General features: G+C 43.6%; 1 protein-coding gene across 11 annotated transcripts in view; it reads right to left on the bottom strand.

Annotated features, from left to right (window-relative positions):
• PCMTD1 (protein-L-isoaspartate (D-aspartate) O-methyltransferase domain containing 1) overlaps nt 1-20,355 on the bottom strand; it is a 70,813-nt gene that overhangs the window by 38,156 nt on the left and 12,302 nt on the right. For 8 of the 11 annotated variants that reach the window (XM_084849579.1, XM_084849576.1, XM_084849582.1 and 5 more), the window contains exon 2: nt 3,637-3,684. The gene's annotated coding sequence lies outside the window, so the exon portion shown is untranslated. Of the gene's footprint in view, nt 1-3,595; nt 3,685-20,355 lie in introns of all 11 variants that reach the window. The other 3 variants (XM_084849583.1, XM_084849575.1, XM_084849580.1) reach the window with 1 other exon arrangement.

Here is a 20,355-nt window from a genome sequence, read left to right as displayed (position 1 = left end):
TAATAAATAATCCACCTACTCCAGCATCCCATTTTCAATAGTGGCTAGCCAGATGTTTCCAGCAAGTCCACAGGCAAGACATGAACGAGGAAACACCACCACCACCCTTCCCTGGCAACTGTTATTCAGATATATACTTCCTCTAAGGGAGATGGCTCCATTTTGCTATTATGGTTAACAGCCACTGATAGACCAATACCCCATGAATTTGTCTAATTACTCTTTAAATCCATATAACCCAATGACAATACCATTTTTGGCAGCAAATTCTAAAATCAAATTATTAGTGCTGGGCAAAAGTATCTGGCCCAACAATTTTTATCACTTTCAGGGTAAAATTGGGCTTTGAAATTTTTTGCTATCTTTGGGTTTTGGGAGAATGTTAGATAAGGAATCAAAGGGCTTCACAGTCTCTCCTTTACTAAAAACAAAACTAGGTTTGCCACTGCTTCAAGCAATGGCAGAGCTGCAATAAGCAACAGCCCAGAAGCATTCCTCATTGTTAACAGAATGGCCCAATGAAAATGACGCTATGTCATGATGTAGCTTCATTCCCAGAATCTAGTTTCCTGATGTTGCTGAGGGAAGTTTCCCAGAGAACTGGCTAGTGGTTGTACAAAGGTCCTGTAATCAGGAGGTGACAAAGGCTATCAATATGATTGCTTCTAGACATACTTGGACAAACGGCAGAATTATATTGGCTCCTTGGTATTCTGAGGAGAGTGACGAAACAACGTTGATGACTAGAACGCAGATGGACTAAGACTCAAAGTGAATATAACCAAACACAGATTAGAGCCCATTTTAGGGCCTAATCTGCAGCTGTGATTGTGGCACAAAAAAAAGAAGCTTATTTCCCCACCACTACTGCAGCTGCATGTCAGCTAACAGAGCTCTTTTGGTTGGCCAGTAGCTTACTTAGTACATGCCAATAGGTCAGCAGTAGGAACCTTCAAAGGCACATTGTCAATTTAGCCATGGCACAATATGGTCCTGATGTTATAGATACATTTCAGCTTATGCAACTTGAGGATGTCGACAAGCTGTTTGGAAGACCGAGGCCTACCATTTGCTTTTTAGATCCTTGCCCCTGCTACCTAGTGAAGTTTGCCAGGGCTGGGCTTACAACATGGATATCAAAAGTGGCCAATGCTCATTAAGGGATGGGGTAGATCCAACAATCCTGAAGGAGGCAGTAGCAAAACCACTGTTGAAGAAACTCAGATCTCCGTAATATTACTTATAATACAACAATGAGAGCCTTGCTGGTCCATGAGTAAAACATCAAAACTTGGGGGGGCGTGGGGAGATGATCCAAAATCCAGTTAGGCAGAAATTATTAAAACATAAAGTCTGGCTGTAGCTCAGATCTGAGCTCAGGGACCTGTGTATCTCTGCCAGGGCAATGGTACTGAAACCTGACGAAAGGCACTGGAGAACCAATAGTGTCACTCGCCTCACCTCTATTCCCTGGGATAAATCATCCATCAGGGCGACCAAGGCAGTTTCCTTCCTAAACTCGAGCCGCAAGCCAGACTGGACAGATCTAAATAATTAGTGTCTACAAACCTGCTTCAAGCTGACATAAGCCAATGTGGTGTAGAGGTTAGAGTGCTGGACTGGGACTCGGGAGATCCAGGTTTTGGTTCCCACTTGGTCATGAAACTCACTGGGTGACTTTGGGCCAGTCACTGACTCAGCCTAACCTATCTCACAGGTTTGTTTTGAGGATAAAATGGAGAGGAGGAGGATCATGTAAGTCACTTTGGGTTCCTTGCAGGAAGAAAAAGGCAGTATATAAATGTAATAATACTACCCACTCCAAGATCTTGTTCAAAAATGGTAGATTTGAAATTGGACGATAATTTTCTATAGCCAGGGGATATAACTCAGATCTGCCTCTACAGACCTCAATAATAATTCCCACCCCTGCCAAAGTCATTTGTGTTTGGAATGGACTTAGTCCCTGAACAAGGAAAGATAGATTTCAGACATGTAGAGATCTGAACATCCCGCACAAACATGGCAACAGCAGCATTTTGTAACTGCTGAAGTTTCTGAACTCTGCTGAAAAGCAGCTCCGTGTGGAGGACATGACATTAGCCAGTATGAAATTAGTACAACAAGGAATGGCTGCAGCCAGTTCTTTATAATTAAGGAAAGGATGAAGCCATCTTGTAACTGATAAAACTGCTTCCTCCCCACAGATTTTCCCTGAGCATGCAGGAGTAAGGCTGAATCCAAAAGCACTCCCGAGACTGCAAATCCAGTCCTTGAGTTGGGCTATGATCCCACCAAGAATGACCATTACAGTAGAGAAAGCCACAAATCTTACTGTTACTTTCCCTTGTCATAGACTACATAAAAGCAGTCATGTAACTGGGCAGGGCAGAGCTAAGTCCTCCTCCGTTAAGAGCACATAGCATTTGATAAACCTGTAATCTTACAGGACTTCAGACAACTTTTCCCTGTACCAAATACCAATTTAAATAAGACTGTGATAGCCATAAATGCTAAGATTTTATTAATCTCTGAGCCATTTCTGGCATGGAAAAATCCTGCAGCATCTTCACTGGGGCATTTCTTCAAAGACCAGTGGTGCTTAGTGGGCTGACCAAATGGAGCCACAATATGGCAAAAAGCAGAGAAAACGCAAAGGATATGTTTGATATATAATGATGGTAACTTATTATAAATCACTTATTATTGTTAAAATCGCTTATTTCTGTATGGTAGATGTTACACCATTTGCATTCCCAAAGTTTGCTAATCACCTCTTATCAACTGAGACTCTGTGTTTTCAGTATTGTTATGTCTATATTCTTTCTATCCTTGCTACACAGCCTTTTTTGCAATTAATTGTATTGTTACCCCACCTGGTTGTACTTTGAAGACACATTGGTCCAATGTCTATTTGAGACCTTGTGCTTCTACTTAGCACAGCAAGTTTTGTTTGGTCTACATGTACCTACATTTTCAATATATATCAAACACATTCTTGAGTTTTCTCAGCTTTTTGCTATATTGTGGGTCCACTGATCCATTTGGTGCTCCTTATTGAGGGCTCTCCTCCTTCTTGCTTTAGGCTTAATGGGCTGAAACACTGCCAGCACTGACACTATCAGCACCATTTCCCAGCAATCCTTGGGAAGTGACATTACCCAGGAAACATCAGAACTTAGTGAACTATTGAGACAGCAGGCTCTCAGAACAAAATGGAAGAATGCCCTAAGGATCTCTCCTTCTAGGACGTCTCCTTTGGCTTTGGGAAGGGCACCTTCCAACATTTTCAGCCTGCTATCTAGAACTGCCCAGCCAAGTGACTACAAAAGGAAATGCTGTTTTTGTTGGGCAGAAGTAGTGGGAAGAGAACTGACTCTCAAACATCTTGGTTAGGAATCAACAGGCCAAAAAAGTTGCTATTACTTCTAAGGAACTTAACTTGAACAGTGTTTAAAAGGTTACAGCTTTAAATATAATCAAATCCTATATGCTTTCGCCTCTTTTTAATCATTTCTGTAATTATCAATAATTCACCAAAGCCCAAATTTGTACTAAACTAGCCACTTAGTGAAACAAAAAGGGAAACACTTACCTATAAAAAATATACTCTAGGGAAAAGCCATCTGGACCTACCTTTTCTTGGCTGTATTTTTTCTGCAAGTTATCTTCCCCACAGAATTACTGTAAAATAATAAAAGGCGTTATGAAAAAAAAAGTCTGCCAATCCAGCTGATATATACACACAGAAGATTGCCAACAACATAGCCATACAAATCAGACAGGGCTGATTTAAACCTCCAAGAATGAAGATGGATTTAAAATCAACCTTCCAACCCTTAATTCATATATTTCTTGAAAAGTCATGCACACTAATTGGTTGCTATAACAATTAACACACATTGGTTTGCAAGTATTGGCAATATATTTTTTACAACCCAGGAACATAACCTAAAACACTGATTATGCAGCCCACATGTCTTTCAAACGAGTTTATACCTGTTTAGGTGAGTACTTGTAAAATGAAGGATTTGTTTGGTTCTCATTACACATATATAAGAACACTTAGCAAGGTCATAACTTGAAGACTAAGTGGTCAGAATTCCCTAAAGCAAGGGCTGGTAGTTACTGGGCAGAACAGCATTTATCTGTGAGATGGAAGCTAAATGTTCATGCTGTTTGGTTGGACTTTAAGTAGCCACAATTTGTACAGTAAGCAATATAATAATCTGACCTATTATATCATATTGATAATGCTGGGCCTCAAGTCACATTTTTGTGCTGCCAGATTTTTCTTTTACATAGGTAAACAGGCTTTAACTTAATAAGTTGAATCCAGTGCTAGCACAAATAGAAGAAACACTTGCTTCCTTGTTCACAGCTTCCCACTATAGTGCCCTGTGCCCTTTGCAAAGCTTCTCCTGAGGCTTGGATGACTCTCAGTAAAGGTCTAGGAAGAGAGACTGGCCACGGTCACCACCTGTGACCACAGAATTTGCTTTATTTTAAGCGCATACAGCCATGACTGTGTACTAACCATTAACTAACTGTTTACCTAATTGCTGCATACACCCCAGGATATACCTGTTCAGCTAGCTGCCTATCTTTTGTATACAAATTATAACACTTTGCTAGCACCTATTCCATTTTGAAATTCTAAAAGAGCAAGGTTTCATACAACACAACAGAATACAATGACTTGTGAAACCCTAACATATACAAAGGTGCAACTTTGCACAACTTAGGAAGTAATTTTGTAGTAGACCTTTAGGAAAAAAGTACTTGTCACTAGTCTATGGATTGCTTCACTTCAGTTCAACCTACAATGATACTCCAGACCACTTACTTGTTGAACATAACACATTTGGAGGGTAATATTAATCATGTGCCTTGCTAGAAAGACAGCAATACTGAAGCAAGTATCTATCTATGAAAAGGAAACCACTGACAGCAACAGTTGTAACCTGATATATCACATGAACAGCCGAATGAAAATACCAGAGTTTAGTAAACTACTAGAAAGTGACTAGTATTTGATAGAAGTACACAGATCAAATTAGGTAAAGTTTAATTATATTATTGCTATTAAAATGTACCCAAAATAATATCCCAAGTAGAGATGTAAAGGCCTAGAAAAAAACCCAGAAAAAATTGGGGGAAACCCCCCATTTTTTTTTCTTGAGGACAGCCCCCCCCCCCCCGAAATGGAAAAATTGAACAGCTTTAGATTATGAAATATTTTCTTTTAGAACTTAAGACAAAGTATTTATATATTGTTACCCAGCATTTATGCCCCCAAAATGATTTCTAAAAGCTAGACTTTTATAGAAAGACTAGAGATGTAAAATGTCTAGAAATAATGAAGCCTGGGGGAGGGGGGATGTTTTATAATCCTCTCTGTAAGATTCCCAACATAGGTAGGTAGGTAGGTAGGTATGTATGTATGTATGTATTTATTTATTTATTTATTGCATTTATACCCCGCCTTTCTCCCTCTCGCAAGGAACTCAAGGCGGCTTACATTCTCCTACTCCTCACCGTTGTATCCTCACAACAACAACCCTGTGAGGTAGGTTGGGCTGAGAGTCTGTGACTGGCCCAAAGTCACCCAGTGAGCTTCCATGGCCAAGTGGGGACTAGAACCCGGATCTCCCGGCTCCCAGTCCGTCACTCTCACCACTACACTACACTGGCTCTCTTTAATTCCTTATTAAAATTATTGATCTGAAGTATATTTTACTGACAGACATTTATGCTCAGTTTCCCCAACATGTGCACAGAATCACCTTTGTGCATTCTTGACAGTAAATGTGCATTCTTGACAGCTTGGGTTTTGTTTTGTAGAGTCCTGTGTTTCTGATGCTGTAGCAGTCATTTAATGTAGTTCTAATCTATTCAGACAATACACATTTACTAAATGAGTTCACTTTTAAAAGTTTTAAAATATGTTAATTTTATGAGCTAAATAAGTTATACCTAAGTTATAACTTTAAGAACAGAAGGTTTAGGAACTTTAGGAACAGAAAGACAGTTTTATGTTCATAAAGCAGCTCTCCCCAACCTGGTGCCCTCTGGATGTTTTGAACTACAGTGCCCAGCATTCCTGAGCATTGGCCATGATGCCTGAGGCTGACAGGAACTGAAGTCCAAAGTATCTGGAAGGCACCAGGTTGGGGAAGGCGGTCTTAAAGCAACAAACTGACTTTAGATCTGTAAAGAGCACCAAAAAAGAGTATCGCTTATTTTTCAATTTTTCCCAAAATGTACATTCCACAACCCCACGGAAAAAAAAAAATTCTTCCCCATGGCCTCAAAATTTCTGGAAATTTTACATCTCTAATCCCAAGTAGTAAATATGGCTTAGCACTTGAAAACGGGTAGCTGACTCTTAAGTTGCTTCACTTTATTGAAGGAGAACAGCTGTTGAAGGGAGGGGGAAAGTAGGTCATGTAAAGGCTATCATCTACGTGACCTTAAATCACCATTATCCATATTTAGGCCAAGGCTGCAGTTTGTAAAAATGTATTCATATTACCATTTGGAATTTAAAAGCCAACCTTTGCTTTACAATTTAAAACTGCAATTACCAGTATGACTCTCAGAAATGTATATGTACATATATAACTTAGAAGCAAAATTCCCTTTGTAAAAATAAAAATCCACATATAAACGACATCTTTTTTTTAATTACTGGGGTCATTCTTCACACCAAACAGTCACATGCCTGCATAATAAGTATCTTTTCCCTTGTGGGGTTAAAAACAGCTTGGGGTATTTACAGTAGGCATATGCACCACTTCCGCCTGAATAAGGAATGTTAGAGAATTCCGCCACGGACTCCAATGAGGCCGGATTCTAAAGAATCCGGTCCCTCGGAGTCCATGGTGGAACGGACCACCCACCTCCGCCACCCCATGAAGCTTCCCCGGAATGGATCCTACCTGCCACCGGCCGGGTCCGGTCCGTCCGCTGCCGGTCTGCGGAAGAAAATGGCATCTGGCATAGCAGACGCCATTTGCGTCCCTGCTCTTTGCCGTGATAGGCTACGCAAATCTTTACATAGCCTATCACAGAAAAGAGAGGGGACGCAAATGGCATCTGCTACGCCGGATGCCATTTGTGTCCGCAGACTGGCAACAGACGGAAGTTCAGCTGCAGATGGACCTGGCCGGCGGCTCCGCAGACTCATCACGGAGCAGAACCAGCTGGGGAGGATTCTGGGGGGAGGGACGGATTGCCTCCCCCCCCGCCGCAGACCCCCCCCAGCGGATTGGTGAGTGGGTTTTGTACACCTCTAGTCTGAATCCCGAAGTGAAGTGGGCTACTTCGGAGGTGCCTTGGCACAATCTGAAGTGGATCAGAACAGCACTGAGATGTCCTGAAGCACCTCAGTCTGCCTCATAGATTCAGAGCTATTCTGATGCCTTCTGATCAGCCCAGACAGCCTGTCTTCAAAATGTTTCAACTTGCTGAAATGTATCAGCAGTCTCGGATCAGTAACAGTGGTTGGGGGTGGGTGGTGGAGACACTGGATATATTGGAGAAAAAAGGCTGCATTTGCTGTGTGTGTGTGTGTGTGTGTGTGTGTGTGTGAGAGAGAGAGAGAGAGAGAGAGAGAGAGAGAGAGAGAGGTGGAGCTCTGAAGTTATTTGGCTAGATTTGTGGTGTGTTTGTTGGACCCTTTCTCACACAGCCCTTCTCAACTATTCCCTTGCTTTCTTCTAGGTTATTTATTTAAAACCCAAAAACATTTAGTACCTTTTGGCTTGTTGTTTGGCTCCCCCACCCCCACCGCCCTTCTGAATTCTTCAACCATCAGAAAAGCCTGTATTTGCTCATTGCAAGAGAGAGATATGATGGGAGAGAGTTTTTATTTGGCTAGATCTAGAAAGTACTTAGTTTGAGTTTCCTCCTTTCCTTGCCTGGTTCTTTGTCTATCTCCCCCCACCCCCACCTTTCTAATATGTTTTAAATTTCATTCTTTTCTTGTTTATTTAAAAACAAAACAAAAAAGTAAAAAGTACTTCCGTTTTTCTTGCCTTGTCTTGCTCTTTAGCTTCTCCACCCCAGCTTTCTCAATTCTTGAGTTTTCTCTTACTTTCTGTCTACACTTTAAATAAATAAATAAATTGCAGTATTTTCTTTTCCTTGTTCTTGGCTCCCCTCCCCTCCACACACACACACACACACACACCCTGCCCTTCTCAATTCCTGTATTCCTCCCCTTCCCATTTTTTATCTCTTTTCCCTAAAAAAAAATAAAAATAAAACCCTCTTCTGTTAGGATTATAGTCTCCCCCCCACACACACACACCCCTTTGCTTGTAGGTAGTTCAGTGTTTCCTTTTCTTTTGCTCGTGTGTGTGTGTGTGCGCGCGCACTTAATGTTGTGGACAAGTAAACAGTGTATGGCAAAGCACTACACAGTCCACATTTAAAAAAACAGTGGGCGAAGCACTACACACCATATATTATTTAATTTTTATACTACACTGTATGGCAAAGGAAGCCCGCTGTGAGGAATCTTTGGGGTCTTGGCGGGACCGGGGTGGGCGAGGTGCTGGTAGGACCAGCAGCAATGGTAGCCAAGCTGGGTTGCCCCCAGTCCAGACAGCGCATCCTGGTGAAGGGCAGCAGGTTTGCAGTGCCCAGAGACCACTGTCTGAGGAGGCTGGTGCAGGCAGCACAGTAGCACTCTTGCCAAAGGAGCAGCATCTCCTTCTGTAGTGGAAGAGGGAAGCCCGCTGATGGATCTTATGTCTATGTAATATCTATTCCCAGGTAATGTGTATTCTATTCAGCTAAACAGAGTCCGAGGTCATCCACTGCGAAGCTGAATAGGAAAGTAGTACTAGGGGAGAGGGGTTATTTGCACTTCAAAAAAACCTACAGCAGAGACTATGGATAGTGACCTCCTCCTCGCTTAAACACCTAACTTCCCTGATTATCCCTTTATGCCCTTTGGTTTGAATTTCTGAGAACAACACATTTTTTCTGTGCCAGCACAACAATTACTGGGCCAAGCTGTCTGCGCTTTGGCAAGTGGGATCCCCTCCATGGGGGCTGAGAGGTCTCCAAATGTCATGCATTTGTCATGAAAACTGAGAAGATTTTGGTCTTTTCTATTTTCCAGTGCAAGTTAATGGGAAAACATCATATCAGAATGATTTGGATATCAAATCTCGCTTCAGATCTGAATCCAAAGCAAAGCGGATGGGATCCAAATCAATCCGAAGTGAAGAGGGGCAGCTTTGGAATGTCCAAAGCAGCATCCAAACTGATGTGGGGGGTCCATGCAGAGCCCTAATTTTCAGTGGAAAAACTGCCTGAGGGGAAGAAGTTAATAAGGCTCTCACCACAACTCCACCTTAAACTGCAGCCTTAGTGCCTCCAATTCTGTAAAACAAAAAAGCTTATAAAAAGAATTATAACTACATTCAATGTACAGTTCTACCCCCAACCCCGTCCCCACAAACATACTGAAGTTTGGCTTCATGTTTTTGATTTTCCTGGTGCTTGCACAGAATCACTTAAAAGACTGAAGTGACCCAAAGAAACCGCCTCAGGGTGAAGGGACAGAATTTCATTTTCAGAAAATAAAAATGTGTAAATATTTTGCTTGATGAAAATCCCCATGATGGTAAAAAGAGGGCCATCTACATGACAATGGAAGGAGAAGTGAATCAGAGAATTCTCCGCATTTTCAGGAAATCAGCTTTGGTCTGTCAGGGACTAACGAAGCTAGGTAAGTGGAGTATACCATACCTAAACCCCCGCTTTACATGGGACACAAAGCATTTGAAATCAATGTCCTTCCAGGTTGGGTGGGCGGAGTAGAATTGAACATCCTCAACCTGGCAGGGGCAGCTCTATCTATCTATCTATCTATCTATCTATCTATCTAATTTCTATACTGCCCAATAGCCAAAGGTCTCTGGGTGGTTAACAAAAAATTAAAACCATGGGGCACAGCATAAAACAATATAAAAAAATGAAAGCTTAAAACCACAATGTAATAGTACAACCAGAATAAAACCTAGCAGCAATGCAAAGATTTAAAATAGATTTAAAACATCAAAGCTAAAAGATTAAGTAGCTAAAATGCTGGGAAAATAAAAAGGTGGCGCCGGAAGGAATACAATGTAGGTGCCAGGCGAACCTCTCTAGGGAGCTTATTCCACAGCCAGGGTGCCACAGAAGAAAAGGCCCTCCTCCTGGTAGCCACCCGCCTCACTTCCTTTGGCAGGGGCTCATGGAGAAGGACCCATGAAGATGATCTTAGGGTCCGGGCAGGCACATATGGGAGGAGGTGATCCTTCAGATAACCTGGCCCCAAGCCATTAAGGGCTTTGAATGTTAATACCAGCACTCTGAATCAGGCCCGGAAATGGACTGGCAGCCAGTGCAGCTGGAAAAGTACTGGCATAATATGAGCTCATTGGCCAGTCCCTGTTAACAATCTTGCTGCCATATTTTGGACTAGCTGAAGTTTCCAGACTGTTTTCAAAGGCATTGCAATAATCCAGACAAGAGCTTATCAGAGCATGGATAACTGTAGCTAGACTATCTCTGTCCAGATAAGGGTGTAGATGGTATACCACCCTAAGCTGATAAAAAGTGCTCTATGCCATTGAGTTCACCTTTGCTTCAAGTGACAGTTCTGGGTCCAAGAGCACCCCCAAACTACGAACCTGATTCTTTAGGGGGAGGGCAACCCCCTCTATAACAGGTTGAACATCACCTAGCTGGGACAACGAACCACCCATTAACAGTACCTCCATCTTGTCTGGATTGCATTTCAGTTTACTGGTCCTCATCCAGTCCACTACCATGCCTAGGCACTGATTCAGAACAATCACTGCCTCACCTGGGTTTGATGAGAAAGTGAGGTAGAGCTGGGTGTCATCTACATATTGATGACACCTCAGCCAACACCTCCAGACAACCTCCCCCAGAGGTTTCATGTAGATGTTCAACAGCATGGGGGATAAAACAGAGCCCTCTGGAGCCCCATGGCATAATTGCCAAGGCACAGAGCAATAATCCCCCAGCACCACCTTCTGGAATTGGCCATCCAAGTAGGAGAAGAACCACTGCTGTGCAGTGACTCCAACTCCCAACCCGGACATCCTATCCAGAAGGATACCATGGCTGATGGTATTGAAAGCCGCTGAGAGGTTCAGGAGAATCAACAGGGTCACACTCCCCCTGTCCCTCTCCAGCAGAGGTCATCCCACAGGGTGACCAAGGCAGTTTCCAGTCCATAACTGGACCTGAAGCTTGACTGAAATGTATCTAGATAATCCGTTTCATTCAAGAGTGCCCGGAGTTGTCCTGAAACCACCTGCTCAAGCACCTTACCCAAGAAGGGGATGTTGGCCACCAGCCTATAGTTTTTAACATTCTCCAGGTCCAGGTCAGGCTTTTTCAGGAGTGGCCCGATTACAGCCTCTTTTAAAGAGGCCGGCACCAATGAGAGAGGCTTGTTTGCTGCCCTGCCCAGGCTCCCTATTACTACATTATTATGAATGGATAGTAACTAATCCATAGTTCTGAAGGCTAGAAACAGAGCTGTAGCACTTTTATGAATGACAAAAGGCAGGTTAGATACTCGCTAGGGATGTTGGAGAATTCCGCCACAGACCCCAATGAGGCCAGATTCCAAGAATCCGGCCCCTTTGGGGCCCATGGCGGAACGGAGCACTCACCTCCGCCTCCCCAGAATCCGTCCGGGTCGGCTCCCTCCGCTCCAGCCCCCCTTTCTTCTCTGGCCACTTCTCCCTGCCAGCAATGACAGGCTTCTCTGCTCCCATGATCTCGATAACATGGTAGATCACTATTGAGATAAAGCCCTAATGCACATTTGTTTAATGCCAAAGGATAGAGTATAAGCTCCCTGTTCACTCATTTCTCCATGAGGAACCCAAAATCCCAAATTATCCAGTATACCATCTGAAGGCTCCCCATGAGAGCATCCCACCACCCCAATTTCACCCCATTCCAGCAAACTGCCACAGAGTTATAGCTCCCACCCCCCCTTCCCCATTATGTACATTTTTTCATTAAGAAGCCAAAATCCAGGATTATCCAGTGCAAGCATCTGGAGGTTCCACATGAGAGCACCCCACCACCCCAATTTTGCCCCATTCCAGCAAACTTTCACCAAGTTATAGCTTCAGAGAAGCGAAGTAATGCAAGTATCAGAGAAGCAGTGAAGTAACGCACAGATCAGCCAAGTGCCAAAGTATGGCAAACATCAGAGTAGCAGAGGAACATGACATCAGAGAAGCAAATTAACACATCAGAGAAGTGAAGTAACACAGACATCAAAGAAGCTAAGTAAGCAAACATGAAGGACTCCAAGTAACACAAACATCAGAGAAACGCGTAACAATGGCTCTCAATGGGGAAATGGAGGCTACTTACTCCCACTGGCGAAAAGGAAGTGAAGTGTAATCCTGAAGGATTGAAAGAGTGCAACAGCACTTTGATGAGTCGGAAAGGCAGGAAAGTTACTCTAGTTATGCCAATGAGGAAATGAGGATAGTATGCCAATGAGGAAATGAGTGAATGGGGGGAAGGGGCAGCCCCACCCCTTGACCACATCACTGCCAGGTCACAGAGGTACACTGCGGAGGAATTAATGCGGAGGAGCATGGCACACTGCAGCAGAACTGCCTGGAAGCCACTTTAACTGGGGAAAAAGAGTAAAATGACTTTCCAATAATGCAGCTTTTCAAGACGGAAGCTGCTGGTTGGCAGTGCACTGGCCACAACATCATGTGCCACAAATGATCTCAAATCGCTCCCAATCCGTAGAAAATCCCCCATGAAGACAACCTCAAAGATGCGCTTTTTTTAAAGATCATAATATGGACAACTCCATATTTCATAAAAACAAAAACAAAATCAATATTTGTTGTGAAAAAATTATGAAATGTGTATGGAAGTGTTCCTATTTCTTATTTTCATTTGACTGACAAATGAAGCTCACTTGTCAAAATGATTGGATGGCACTATCAATACTGGCCCTAATCCAGAGATTCATGCATACAGCAGTAAACTGCACAATCCTAGCCTCCTAAGAGACGACTGGTGAAATCAGCGTTGACAGTGCTAGTCACTCTTTAGAAGAGAAAGAGACCTCATGTTTACACAGAAGGAGCTGAGAAAGGCAAGGAAATGTATTTAAGTCCCCAGTCAACCTCAAACAGAGAGGAATGAGAGCTAATGTGCTGTTGCGGATAACAGAGCGATGGGGCAGTCACAGGTTCCAAATTCCACTCATCCAAGAAGCTCAGTGAGAGACTTTGGACCAATCACTCACTCTCAGCCTAACCTACTTCACAGGATTGTTATGAGGATAAGAGAAAGGGGATACATGCTACCTTGAGGTCCTTTAAGTTAAGGACCGGGGCAGCGGGGGGGGGGGGACTGTAACAGGAAATACATAAAACAGTTGATCAGTGCTGAACAAGCCAGGCCAGGAGCTCTGAGCACATCCAGTTCTGAGAGCAACTATTTTTACTTCATTTGTAAATGTATGAGTCTCCTTTTGGCCACTTGCTACTGCCTTTATAACAAATAAAGTATCCTTGCTACTCTATCCAGTGAACATCGACAAAGAATAAATCCACTTAATGACTGACTTGGCCATTTGCAGCCCATAAAGATTAACTCGCTAGCTTTGTGAAATGTACATGAACTTTTGGCTGATGCTAGAAGCTTTACTTCAGCCTGTGGCAAGTACGTTTTCAGCCTTATTCAAAATAATAGACAGATGAACCTGCTATAAGCAGGAAGCCATTACCTCAGACTGAAGGGGTGGTGGTGGGTGTCATGAGGATCAGGATAAAGCAAATGACCCTAGTTGAAGCTGGGGCCCTGCTAACCTAACTTTTCAAACAGAAAGCAAAGAAGTCTACACAGAATTAATCAGCATTCCCTTGCCCTAAAAATTCAACTTTGTCTACTACTGAATGCTGATGAAATGGGGATTCTAATCTGCATTAAATAACCTCACGTATAGAATCAGTAGAAGATAGTTGTTCTTCATATTCCCTAATTTGTTCTTATACACATGGCATCACAAGGTGGCCAGCCTGCAGAATATGTGCTGTAAGTGAAGCCCTGAAGCAAAAGACAAAGCAGCTTGGATATTCTGCTGAGCAGGTGAGTTGTGCCTTACCAACTGGCCATGCTTTGCATTGCTACCTGCTGCTGTTTGGTTATTTCTGCTGCTAGGGAGAATGCTGAGATCACTGGCAACAGCGGAGACTCACCCCCAGGCTGACTGATGATTTGAGCCAGCAGTGCTTTATTCCTGGGGAAGGTCTTTATATGCTGGTCTGACACAGGGTGGAAGAGCCCCTAGTAGTGGCAACAGCAAGGAAGAAGGGGGGGGGGATTCACCCTTTGGGGATAGTGCAAGGGCACTTCGAACAGCTGTGGATGACTGGTTTGGGGAGTCTGTGTTGGGGTTGTTTGCCTTAGAGCTTGATCATGTACCTGGGGGAGAGGATAAGGGGCCAAGTGGGGAGATCAAGGGGGTTCTAATTAATATGGCTATGAGTATGGGGAGGAATGGCATTGGGAGGAGGGCTAGCCAGTTCAGGGGAACACAGCTCAGACAGTTCATGGCTGTGCTGTGCTCTGGCCCTCCTCCCACCCAGAGATTTGGTGGTTGCCCTAATAACCTGCCCAGATGCTGCTTTTAAATGCCAGATAGGTTCACAATAAGCTCTTCCTCATGCATGATTTAATAGTGGATGAGGCGGCCAATAGGGGATGTATAACCAAAACATGAATGGGTGAGCAAGGGGGAGTTCATCTCTCTGAGTTGTGCCCACCAGGGTAGTTGGTTCAGAATCAGGCTAGACTTGAGGGCCACGGAAGAGGGGTTGCTGTGGTCTATGAAAATTCTCTCTCCAGCCTCTGTCTGTCTCTCTCACTACTAGTCTGGAATGTTTGCATCTTGTGTTGGGCCAGCAGGACAGATTAGAGGTTTTGTTGGTCTACATCCCAGTAGTCTCCCTATTGATGGAGGTGGTCTCGGATGTGGTGTTGAGAACCTGCAGACAGTTGATTCTGGGAGATGTCAACATTCACACTGAGGGAGCTTTGTATGGGGTAGATCAGGAGTTTGTAGCCTCAATGGAAAACCATGGGATTTTACCAACACAGTCTCTGGGGGAGTTTTAACTAGTATGACTGCTTCTCCTCTTAAAGCCCTAGTCCATCTGTGGAATGCAGAAATGCCATGGACAGTTGACATGATTACTCCTGAATGTCCTTTCTGGAATAGTAGAACTCAGAGCTCCATGGCATACCCTGAAGCTCAAAGTGATGAAGCAGTGTGGGAGACAGCTTGAGCGTAGATGGAGGAAAACTCCTAATGGATGCAACTGAACATTGGTGTCTGCCTATGTTTAAGACCATTGGTGGTGAATGTGGCCAGGAAACTTTACTTCTCCTCCTCTATTTCATCCTCTGTATGTTATCCAGAGCAGCTTGTCAGGGTTGTTTGGGGCTTATTATATGCTGGCCCTAAGGAGATTGTGGAATCATCAGATACCCACTGTGACAAGTTTGCGAGGCATTTCCAAAATAAAATATCTTGCATCTGCCAGGGTTCAGACGTTTCGTCTGAACCCTGGCAGTTCATGCAATCACTTCCATATTGCCTCTCAGGACTTATTAAAGCTGGCAAGGGAACAGCAAGCTGGGCCAGGGAAGTAATTAATGCCTTATTGTGAGAGGGAACAGTCCTAGCCTGCTTAGAACAGTCGGCAGTTAAGTCCGCTCCTGAAGAAATCCTCCCTGGTCCTGGAAGATCTTATCAACTTTAGGCTGAAGGCAAATATTCCTTTCCAGGGCGAAGTCCTTGAGCAGGTGGTTGCCAACCAGCTCCAGAAGCTCTTAGATGAGTCTGATTAATTGGATCTATTTCAGTCAGAGTTCAGGCCAGGTTTTGTCATGGAAATAGCACTGGTCTGTATGATGGCCTATATAGGGGGAGTATGGCCTTATTGAGATTCTTCTTGATGTCTTAGCAGCTTTTAATACCATCTACTATCATATCCTTCTGAGGCAACTGTCTGAGGTCGATAAGTGGATTGCATTGCAGTGTTTTCGCTCTTATTGGAATAACTGGTTTCAGGGGTGCTTGGGTGATATTGCTCAGACCTGTGGATTCTCCAGTATGGGGTTCTGAAGTGGTTGGTTTTGTCTTGCGTGCTATTTAACACGTACATGAAACCGTTTAGTGGGGTCATCTAGAATTTTGGAGTGTGTTGTCAGCAGTATGCCAATGACACAGCAGCTCCTATTTCTCCTTTTCATCATCATCAGGTGATGCTGTGAATGTGCTAGATCAATGTCTGGCTGTGGCAATGGACTAGATGAGGGCTAATAAACTGAAACGCAATCCAGACAAGACTGATATGCTGTTAGTGGATGGTTCTGACTGGAAGAATGATGTTCGGCTTGTTCTTCAAGGGCAGTGCAACACCATCCAGGAGTAGGTTTGAAGCTTGGTGGTTCTCCTGGAGTTGTCACTGTCACTTGAGGCTTAGGTGGCCTCGGTGGCATAGAGTGCCTTCTTCCAGCTTTGACTGGTGGTTTAGCTATGACCCTATCTAGACAGGGATAATCTCGTTTCAATAGTCTATGCTCTGGACTACTTACACTGACTGCCTATATCTTTAAGAGCCCAATTCAAGGTGCTGATTTTAACCTATAAAGTCTTATATGGTTTGGGACTGCAATAACTGATGGAGCACCTCTTCCAGTATGAAAGACCCATACCCTACAATCAACATCTGAGGCCCTCCTCCAGGAGCCTTCTCCAAGGGATTTTCAAAGGATGGCAACACGGAGAAAACCATTTCGGTGGTGGCTCTCTGAATATAGAATTCTCTCCCCAGTGAGGCCTGCCCGGTATCAACATTGTCATCTTTTTGGTTAAGAGTTTTTTCTGTTCCAAAGCAACTGATGGCACATGATGGACTCTTTAATGCAATGGCTGAATTGTTCATGGTAGACACTGATGTTTAATTGTTCACAAAAACACAACCATCCCATAAAACAACAGTTGTAGGTGTTTTGAATTTTCTATTTTTAATTTCATTAAGTCAACTTGAGTCTTTTTTTTTTTTTTTTTAAGAAAAGAGTCTAACAAATCTTAATGGCTCAGGTGAACCTCCTGGCCTGAAAATGGCATATAGTCCAGGTGTGCATTACTGCCTGCCTGTCTTGCATGGCTCAGTAGGCTAGAACTAAAACTACAGAATAGCATATTCTTCATATTTACTATACTGCACATTAGATTGGCACTCTCTCATACAGTAGACAGGCAACTGCTACCACTCCGCTATAAAACTTCCCTGGGTAGTGTTGGCAGCTAACTACAATTTTTTTCTTCCTATTAAGAGGTAAATATGTTGATATGGTTTTATACAATTCATCGCCATTTGTTGAATATTTAGTCTCAAAATTCTTGATCAAAGGGTTTTATATTTTGTAATGAATGCTGATATACTGACTGCTGAAAAAATCTGTCCTACCAGGAAAAAAAATGGTCCAAAGTATACCTAATGTCCTTCATTTTCTAGCACTCTGTTGTACCCCTTCCTGAATCTTCGAATGCATTTGGTTATCTAGCTACAGCTGTCTGCTGGCTTTTATACAGAACAGACATTTTTTCTCCCTCAAAGTACAATACACAGTGAAAATTCTGTTACCAAATACCTAAACTGAGAAATGTAATGAATGTGATTCTATGTCAAATAAATATATGTGCCCAAAGGCACAATCCTATCTAGATAGGTGGCTGCCTCTGAACTCGGAGGCGACCGCCTATCCAAAGCAAGGCAGGAGAAGTACAGAGGGGATCATTCCCTCCACGCTCCTCCTGCCTTGCTTTTTCGGCTAGATAGCCAATTGCGGCTGTCTAGCCGTGGGAGGATGGGGCAGGGAAGGAGGCTGCTGTAAGACACATAGGATGTGTCATACAGGCAACTACGCTCGCCCCACCACGCCCCCAGCCATGCCCCTTTCTGGCCGTTTCATGCTCCTCTTGCGAGCGCGGAGGACAGCGCTGTTCCACGCTGCCTCTGAGGCAACGCGGAAATGGGACGAGGTCGGTTCTCCAGGACTGACCTCGGAGCATGGGCTCCAAGGTTGGTTCCCAGAAAACACCATATCCTATGGCCATCTAACCGCTGCCTAGCGGCCATTGGATTGCTCCCTCTGTATACTTTCTTTAAATGAAAAAAGAACTTGTGCCCACTTCAGCATTTTTCAGAATACCAAGTATTTCAAAATGAAGCTGTTATGATTCCCAGTCTCCCTAGGTAAAACACATGTACAGTATGTGGCTGCATTAAGCCGCTAGTCCATGCTGCAGCCTTCACTGCCAGGAATATAGCTCTCCCATCTCCAGTATAAAACAACTCATTAAACACAATTAATAATGCCAATGTCATGTGTCTGAGTACTTTTTTTCCCTACTAAGTTCTCTCTCAAAAGATTGCTATATCTGGGGGGGGGGGTATCTCCACGATAACAGAAGGAGAAGCCAATGGTGGCTTATCTGGATTTTTCAAGGAGCCGGCTTTGGTCCACGCAGGGCTCCACAAACAAGTGCACCAGACCATCCTAAGTCCCTTCACAGGAACATACTTCCAGGTGGGGTGGGGGGATTGGAATGAATATCATCAGACTGGCAGGGGCTGATCAACCAAAGCGAGTCTCCCCATCACTCCAATGCAAGAGGCTTCCCGTCCTTCCTTACAGCTGACAAAGCTGCGAATGATCAAAGCTTTGAAACATTGCATTACTCCAAAGCAAACATTAAAGAAACACAGGTGCAGATTTCTTTCCCCGATGAAGCTCCCGATGCTGCAAGCAATCAAAGCTTTGCATTAATTACTCCCTTACAGCCGAGAAAGCAGCTTCAACATAGCACTTCACAGAGTTAACCCTCTGAATACTTGAAGCACCGTGGCTCCAACCAGCCCCCTTTCTAATCCCCTTTCTCCTTTCCACTGAAGCTCCCAATGCTGCAAAGGATCGAAGCTGCAAATTACTTCCAAAAAGCAAGGAAGCAAACATCAAAGACACGCAGCTTCAACATTAAGACTCCTAAATGTGTTATTTCAGTGCATGGGAATCCCAGTAACTTCTGGAGTGCGCATTTCGGGAACAAGCCTCATTGACCATAATGGGAGTTACTTCTGAGTATACACACATATGTTTGTGCTGGGAAACACAGGGACAGGAAACCAGCCCCCTTTCTAAGCCGATGCAGCACAGGGTCGAAGGTGCAAATGAGTTACTTCCCAATGGAAATAAACCAAACAATGGAGAATTGCAGCTTCGAGACAGCACTTTACAGCCTGTAGGGGATTAGTGTTTTAAAATGTGCCATTTCGATTGAGAGGGATCTCTGTAAATGCTGAAGTACGCATTCAGGGAACAAGCCTCGTTGACCACAATAGGAGTTACTTCTGAGTAGATACTAATTGGTTTGTGCTGGGAAACACAGGGACAGGAAACACCCCTTAACTGGGGCCACAGTGAAAAACACACCGCTGGGCTGGGCTACCATATCCAAGGTAAATGCAGTGGTTGGGGCACACAATAACTATACCACAGATCATCCAATTTATGGAAAAGAATCAGAATTAAAGTAGTCTCAGGAAATCCGTTTTTTACGTGAAAAGCTCCAGGTTGGCTGCAGGATGGCCACGACATCATGTGCACTGAATGACCGTGAAATGGAGCCAACTCATAGCAAATCGACCCTGGAGACACCCCCCAGGTCATGACCCCAAGGGCACTTGTGGTTATAGTCCCACTGGGGGCGGGGCGGGGGAATGTAAGCAGAAGTGTTTTCATAACTGGACCTGTCCTTTCTGAATCAGTGCACTATTGGGAAATCTTCTTGTTTTGTTGGAATTACCAAAGGCTAGTTTAGGGCATCTTCAGTAAAACTGCATTGGTAATCTCAATGCAACTGATCATGTAAGCAGTATTATAGATACTTCCAAGATACTGGATAGATGAAGGGGAAGCATATTATGTTTTCCACTTCAAAGTGATCTAATGCACCTTCCTGTAGCTTGCCAAGACTACTAGGGTGATTACTTTAGGATCCAAGTCAACCACCCAAGATTTCTATATACAATTAACTCTATAATTAATTGTATAATTTTGTATACAGGCACGTCTATAGTGAACTCAACATAAAGTTGTTAAAAGACCCAAGAGTGTTAAGATGCTGCAATTTAGCAGTCATAATTAAGTTTGGAAGTTGGCCGATGAGTAACACCTTATTAAGCAAAGTAACAGTTT

This window comes from Heloderma suspectum, chromosome 4 (assembly GCF_057233095.1).
Source record: "Heloderma suspectum isolate Gila_16-S chromosome 4, 16-S_ref, whole genome shotgun sequence".
NCBI classification, from domain to species: Eukaryota; Metazoa; Chordata; class Lepidosauria; order Squamata; family Helodermatidae; genus Heloderma; species Heloderma suspectum.
The sequence above is the reverse complement of the archived record's forward strand: the minus strand, read 5'-3'. Positions and strand labels throughout refer to the sequence as shown.